Source organism: Glycine soja, chromosome 18 (assembly GCF_004193775.1).
Source record: "Glycine soja cultivar W05 chromosome 18, ASM419377v2, whole genome shotgun sequence".
NCBI lineage: Eukaryota > Viridiplantae > Streptophyta > Magnoliopsida > Fabales > Fabaceae > Glycine > Glycine soja.
Genome location: NC_041019.1, coordinates 12837289 through 12845226, shown reverse-complemented (window position 1 = coordinate 12845226; position 7938 = coordinate 12837289). Strand labels below are relative to the sequence as shown.

Below are 7938 nucleotides of genomic sequence, written 5' to 3'. Positions count from 1 at the left end.
GTTTGAACACACTATCCATTTTCTCACTATTCTTATATTTCTCATTTATGTTTTTATCATCATATATATGATAATTATTTTAAAAAAATGTAAATAGCTCCCACTAACTCAAGATCCTAGATTTGCCACTAATTGAATGGGTATGGGCAGGTTTGGGTGAAAAAATTGCAACCCATTAAAAATCAAAGCATGAAAAACTTGGCTTATCACCAACCATTTGACCTTCAAATTTGACTAGGTTTAGGTTGGAGTGCATATGGGTCAGCCATGTTGATTACTTCATGTAGTAGCCACAAACAAGTCATAGTTGAAGTTAGAAAATGTGGAATTCTCGCACCTTGAAGAACAACAAATTTTTTCTTGTTGTAAAATAAGTGTAACTCACAAAATTAAGGGAGATGAATGCACACTTTTTTTATTGAATGATCATCTATTTAAATACAGATTTGTTGTAACAGAAAAAAGCAATAATGATTGACTTCCTAAATAATAACCAACCACTAACATAACAACTACTAAGCAATAGAAAATAAAACAACTAATCCTAAAAACTTGGTCAAACAATTAATAGAAAATAACAAACTAATAGGCAATTGATGATACACATTCAACACTTCTCCTTGTATCAGTGGTTGACAAGTCCAAGTTTCTCTCTTAGTAGCTCAAGATTTAATGTATTTGTACCCATGTCTATTTGACTGCTCTCTTTTTCAACACACAGTGACTTTGATTCAGTAGCTATTCATGCAGCCTCCTTGAAATTTCTTGCAGCAGTAACAACTTTCTTTTTCGCTTCTAGTTCTTGGACTCTTTTATCTATGAAAATAATCATATGCTTGAAGGATGCTATACCTTGCTAGATGCTTGACTTTCTTGAAGATAATTACTACAACGAAGCTCTTGTGTCAAAAACATCCTGTTGAAACAATTTCACATTTCGAGAAAGCTTTTCCTTGTTCTTTGCAAGTGTCAGTTTGTCCTCCCTGGACTTCAATATAGATGACATCAAACTTCTTCTTATTTTAACAATTTAACGGTATCCTTCATCTTCCTTTGTAGAAATTTGAGCAAATTTCGTATGTCTTGCTCCCATTTCTTCTTCCAGAATGAGAAACTTATCAATTTCCTCCTTCTTTAGAGCCAAATTTTCAGTCTCTAATTTCACTTGTGCAAGGACAAATTGCAATTTGTCATACTTGACATTAATGCTTGACTGCATCTCTTTAAATCCAGAGACTATTTATCTTATTTTCTAAAGCTTCTAAATTAGAGTCATTGTCCGCTAACTCCATTTCGTTTTGTTTAACTAAAGCAAGAAGTTGTTCCAATTCACCCATTAACACATCTTTTTTTTTACAAAGGATCCCTTTTTCATTTTTGTCATTTTGGATTGAATTCTCAATGGTATTATTCAATTCTAAATGAGCTTCATTCATAAATTGAGATTCAATCTCCAACTCCATCTTTTTAACCTCCAAGGCTTCATAAGATGAAAGTTATTGGTCCATTTCTTTTGAATACACTGACGACACTCTCTTCATGGCATAATCTGCATTATTTAAAGCATTCATTGCATAATGGTCAAGTGAGATTGTGCATCGTTCCTCAACAGTTGCATGATGAAAATGACCTAATCTTTTGTGTCAGACTTCTATATTGTTTACAGTAACTGGATAGGCTTCTTGCTCCTCCTTCAATGGATCAAATGAGAAACTTTTGCCTTTCATTTTGATATTGAAAATTTCCTTGTCATTGACATCTTTAATCAAACAATACTTATTTTCAAATATGACTTTAAACCCCTTCTCAATCAATTGTCCCACATTTAGCAAGTTTTGATGAATCTCAGGTACATACAAAACATCGTAAATTAATTTTGTACCTGCACAACTTTCAACGGCTACAGTTCCCTTTCTTTCAACAATGATAAGATCACCATTGCCAATTCTAACTTTTGATACTTGTGATTTGTCCAATTCTCTTAAAAGCTCTTGATCGTGGGTCTTGTGGTTGGTACAACCACTATCCACTTGCCAACATTCACTTGAGCTGCTGCTTGTAAAACATGTTGCTTCAAACAATTGCTCTTCTTCTTGTTGATATGCAACTTGAGCCACATTCTTTTGTTGAAAATTGCTTTTTCAAATTCTCACATGATGCCCCAACTTGTTGCACTTTTCACACTTAACATCAGGTCTTCTCCAGCATTTGAAAGGAGGATGTCTGATATCTGCTAATTATGAGTATATTTTGGGGTTAAATTATATAAGAATTTGTAATTTTTCTCTCCTAATTTTTACTTTTTGAGCAAATAATTGCTAAATTAATATCATTTAAGTTTTTTTGCAGAGAACATTAAAAGTGATGAATGTATGATGCTTAGTAACTAAAATAAAGCCCAGGAAAGCAAGCTAATTAAGGAAAGTAGAGCTAATTGAGGAAAGCAGGGCTAATTAAGGAAATAAGACTAGTTGAGGAAAGCATGACTAATTAAGGAAAGAAGGCTAATTGAGAAAAGCAGGGCTAATTAAGGAAAAAAGACTAATTGAGGAAAGCAAAACTAATTAAGAAAAGAAGACTAATTGAGGAAAGCAGAGCTAATTGAGGAAAGAAAAATAATTAAGGAAAACATTACTAATTAAGGAAAGTAAACGCGGGCTTAGTGCAAGAAGCCCACTAATCTTTCCAATAGAATACAATTCCTTATAGAAGGCAAAAAAACAAGCATTGGGAATCATTCATTCCCTCCACTCCCTTTCTTATCTTTTCCCCCTTTACTAAATATTCCCCTCTTGCAATTGTAAAGCCTCCATGACAATGAAAGGCTAAATCCCCTTTGTTGGGAACTTGACAGCCAACTACTCTTGATATAATTTCTCTTCATATCTATTTATGAATATTACATTTTCATTATCTTTTCCTGTGCTTAATATTATTGCTTGTGGCTTGATCACCCATTTGCATGGTAAGTTTTAGGGGTAGTGTTGGGAAACATTATTTTCTAATAGAACTGGGAAAGAGTATTTAAATAAAGTCATCACTAGAAATAGGTTGATGTTTGTTTAGCTTGTTATACATCTCTATCTTTAATGCAATTTACTATTTTAGCTCTGCAAAGGGATTTGGGAGAGAAAATAGATAAATTAGGTTCTTTCATGCGGGGGACCAGAGTTAGAGTATACTAGTAGATGCAGGTGTAAATTGGAATAATTATAAATAGAGAAAAATTATTAACATTACATCAAGGAGTAGCTCTGGTAGGCTAAGTTCTCAACATTCTCATCTTCCGAATTTCCTTTTACAATAATATTGGATTTTCTCATCATTTCTGTCTTTAATTAATTAATATAAATTCTTGTTTAATTTCTCCTCTTATTTGATTTAATTTTTTGTCAATTTAAATTACTATTTTTCTATAACCTCCCCAAATCCTTTTCTTAATCAAATATTCATCTACATAAGTACAAACAAAGTCCCTATGGATACGATGTTCGGACTTCTATTTTAACTTTACTACTTGGGACGCATTGGTCCACTTGTCAATCTATCAACAATGACCCATTCTACCACAGTGCTTGCAAGGAGGAAATCCTTTGTTTTCTCCATTATTGTTGCTAGTGTTAGCTGCTGCTTGTTGGGTGTTGAAATTTTTCTTCTTGTATTTCTGCCACATGTTTTTCTTCCCTTGGTTAGTTTGCAATTTAGCTTGCAATGCTCCTTCCACAGAACCCTCAGCCCTCATTTTTGTTTTTTGCACCTAAGCTTGTAAAGCATTTACAAGTTCTGTCAAGGTAAGTTTTGATAGATCTTTAGTATTCTCCAAGGATGCAATAGTAGCCTCAAATCTTTCGGGGACAGTCACCAGTATTTTCTCAACTATTCTTAAGTAAAAAAAAATTAGAACCAAGCAATCTTACTTTGTTAGCAATGCTAAGAAGCTTGTTAGCATGCTCTTTAATTGTTTCAGACTCCTTCATTTTCTGCATCTCAAATTCTCTAACCATATTTAGGGCTTGCATTCCTTTAATCCATTCATCTCCTTCTCATTCATTCTGGAGGAAACTCCATATTTTATATGTTGATTTGGTGGTCATGATTCTAGTGAAAATTTCTTTTGAGACAGCAGCAAACAAATTAGTTCTTGCCTTTCACTTTCTTGCTTTCCTTTCTTTTTGATTTTTTATCAGAGCCATTGTTGGATTAGTTGGTATGGGAAGAACTTCGTAGTCTTCCTCAACAACTTTCCAAAGATCATTTCCTCCATATGTGCCTCCATTCTAGCTACCCAGATTTGATAATTGTCACCATCAAACACAGGTGGTGCTAGTGTTGTGTATAGTGTTTCAAAATCCATTTATCAGAAGATTTAAAGCAAGGTGTTTAGGATTTTTTTTGTGATGAGTTTCACTCAGTTCACTCACAGGTCTTTCTTAAGAAGAGGGCTCTAGATACCAATCTATTGTAAAATAAGCGTAACTCACAAAATTAAAGGAGATGAATGCACACTTTTTTATTGAATGATCATCTGTTTAAATACAGATTTGTTGTAACAGAAAGAAGCAATACTAGCTGACTTCCTAAATAATAGCAAACCACTAACATAACAACTACTAAGTAACATAAAACAAAAAACTAATCCTAAAAACTTAGTCAAACAATTAATAGAAAATAACAAACTAATAGGCAACTGTTGATACACATACAACAGTTCTTATGCCTTTGAAGTTCTATTCACTAAAAGTGTGCACAGAGTGTGTTACAGTAGAACACAACATCACAATATAACAACTAGCTGGAGGAGCAAATGCGGTGGAGTCAATGGAGGAGCAAAACATGGTGGAAGAAGCTCCTAGCAACAATAGAATTTACGGCTCAAGAGTCACTTTTGAAGAGGTGAAGAATTGAAGAAGAAAAATGAGAATGTGTAAGGCTAAAACTTCTTTACATTACACCTTAAGACTTTGAGTTGTCAACTTGTGAGAGAAAATGTGGGGTCTAGCCTAGCACAATAGTCAATAAAGACTCTACAAATTCTTAAGCTTCTTAATAATGATTCTTGTAAATGTAAACTTTGAATAAATGTGCACACATATTCTATTCCATTTAAAATTTGATTGCTTGGTATTCGATGGGATGCGGGTATTGATGATATTTTTTTTTTGTCAACCCGCACTTGCCTGTGACCAACCATATAAAACTACTTTTGTTTTTCTTTTTTAACCTGAAACCCATATCTATCCAACCAAAATACGCATGTACGAGTTAGTTTGATCGATTTTCAGGCAAGTTCCTTAATTTTGCCCTACCTTGACTAATTAATTGTATAGGTGATTAACCATTAAAAGGTAAAGTAATCCAAAAGGTTATGCGGCTATAACTTTTGCCAGAAATTGTATTACTTTTTGGTATAGTATTGAAAAACAAACCAAATATTGACTCAATCATGGTACTAGGTTAGGTTAATGGTGGAAACAATGAATCACTTACTAAACCGCATGAACCGCTTATAAGAAATATAGAGATCGAAATATCCATATGTACCACTTTCACACTTGTTTGACAAACAAATAGGATAGTCGAGTGGTAAGTAAGCTTAAGAGTGGCTCTAAGAGTATCTTTAACCCTGGATCTTGAGCTAGATTCTTGAGCTCAAGATCTGTTATTGTCAAGATCTACCTCTAGACACAAATATGGGATCTTCAACGTGTAGGAAGAGTTCTTGTGGAAGAACTTTGAAGATCTGCATTGGTTTAAAAAAATGATTTTTTTAACATCTTTCTCTCAAAGGACTTTGAGAGAAAAGCAATGGAAATAGAAGAAGGGAAAGAAAAAGGAAGAACATTATAATTGGATTCTATCACTAAAGTAAAATACTCTCAAAAAGCTCTTAAAACCTACATATCACTAAGTAATTCATTTAAAAGTGGTTAAGAACACAAATTAAATTCTATCACTAAAAATGCTTAAGGACATAGATTCGACCCTTGGAGAGTGCACTTTTTAACATTTAACATTTTCATTAGGAGCAACAAAAGCCAAGCAACAACTCGCCTTGGAGACCATGCATCAATAGTGACAGACCCAACTTTCTACAATGGATCCTGGAGACTGTGTATGTGCAGCCAGATAACCTTGGACCACTCATTATTACTCACAATAAACAAAATTGGTCTGCCCAGCATCGGGTCATCACTGGGTTTGCCGGCTAAGTCCAATTTAAGGCTGATTTGATGACATTACCTCTAGATTATGTGCATGTCTGATTCGATATGTGACTCAAATTAGTTAGGTGCTTGGTTCTTAATCTAGACTGGTCTGGTCGAGCCAGATTTTAAAACTGAGTTTCTGGTAGTTTCCCCTAATGGCCTCTGAAAGAAATATGTTAGTAAAAGCTTCTTTTCCTTTAGAGTGTGTTTGGATAGAGAATTTTAACTAAGGAAAGTAATTTACCAGAGAATTTAGATTTCTTTAATCTAAAATTCATTGTTTGAATATTTTTTTATGAAGAATTTATTTTTTTGGAATTTTAAAACATAATTTTAAACAACTAAAAATGTGGAATTTTAATTTCCTTCTAAAAAGTGAGAAATTGAAATTCTCTTCTTCATAGAAAACCTTTCAAAATGTTCGCGTATTTCCTTTATAACCTTCATCCTCTCTTCCACCCGAAAGTTTCCGAAATCTCATTCTCGAACTCGCGACTCTTTCCTCATGCCGATGATCATCTTCTTCAAGAAACACCGTCTGAGCTCGTGGAGTGTCGATCGGGTGCGGGCGTAAGGGAACACGCAAAACTACACCCATCAGTCGGGGAGTAGTTGTCGCTACCCATCATGCGGCGGAAGTACTCGCCAGCACGAAAGGCCTGGGCCATGCCTTGCGCCGTATTGAATGCTGTGGTCGGGTGTGGTGGTGTACGCTGCCATGTCCCAGTTCTCCTGCGACTCCCCATGCCGCAACAGTATTCTTCTCTTTGGAAGCACATCAATCATATTTTCTCTTCTCTTTGCATTCATTTTCTTTCACCTTCACAATTTTAATTTTTTTTATCCAAACACAAAATTTTGAAAATAAAAGAATTTCAATTGAAGTATTTAAAATTCTTAGAGTTTAAAATTTCTCAGAATTTTAAATTTTTTCATCCAAACACACTCTTAGTGGAAAAAAAAAATAGGATGCTAAGATGAGAGAAAGTTATAGATGCTACAATACATGAGCACTTGAAAAGAAAAGGCTCCACTGTTACGTCTGATATATGGAGGAAAAAATGAATTATTTTTTTTATAATTTAGATGAATATAAATAGAGAAAAAGTAAAATTACTTTTATTTACATAAGAAGAAAAGTTAAAGAAAAGTATGTTAAATATTTTTTCATTTTCTAATATAATAGCATGGGTACATAAGTAATAAAAATAAATGAATAAATATATCATCCTAATAAAAATATTTTTATTTCTTATTATCCATCTGAAGATCGAGAGAATTTTTTTTTTTATAAACCCTACATATTTTTAGTTAATTAAAAAGTAAAAATACATTTTTTTTACTGATATTCTTTTCACTTATTTTTATAAACCCTACACTACATTTCTATTTTAGTATCTTTTGATGCATGTCGCGAATATTTTATGCTTTTGATAGGCGTTCGTTTAAAATTCTACTAACAAAGAAAAAACATGCACTAAAAATAAATAACGTAAAGACCTGCAAACTTTTTCTTCGAGAATATATGTTCATCAAACAACGCTAGCTATAGTTGTAGTATAATTTCTCGTGACCATGTGAAGAAATTTCCATCTCACGCACTTCGATAATATCAAATGTTTCCAGTAATGAGTTGACTAGAATTTAAATTGAAGAATTTGAAAGTTGGAATTGTTGCGAATCAAACTAAAAAAAAAAAGAGTTTGACTTGAATTCTAATGAGTTGCGTAGT

The 7938-nt window shown here is 33.3% G+C and overlaps 1 pseudogene; it reads right to left on the bottom strand.

Annotated features, from left to right (window-relative positions):
• Positions 1–742: 742 nt before the first annotated feature.
• LOC114396944 lies at positions 743–1337 on the bottom strand (annotated as a pseudogene).
• Between the last annotated feature and the right edge of the window lie 6601 nt (positions 1338–7938).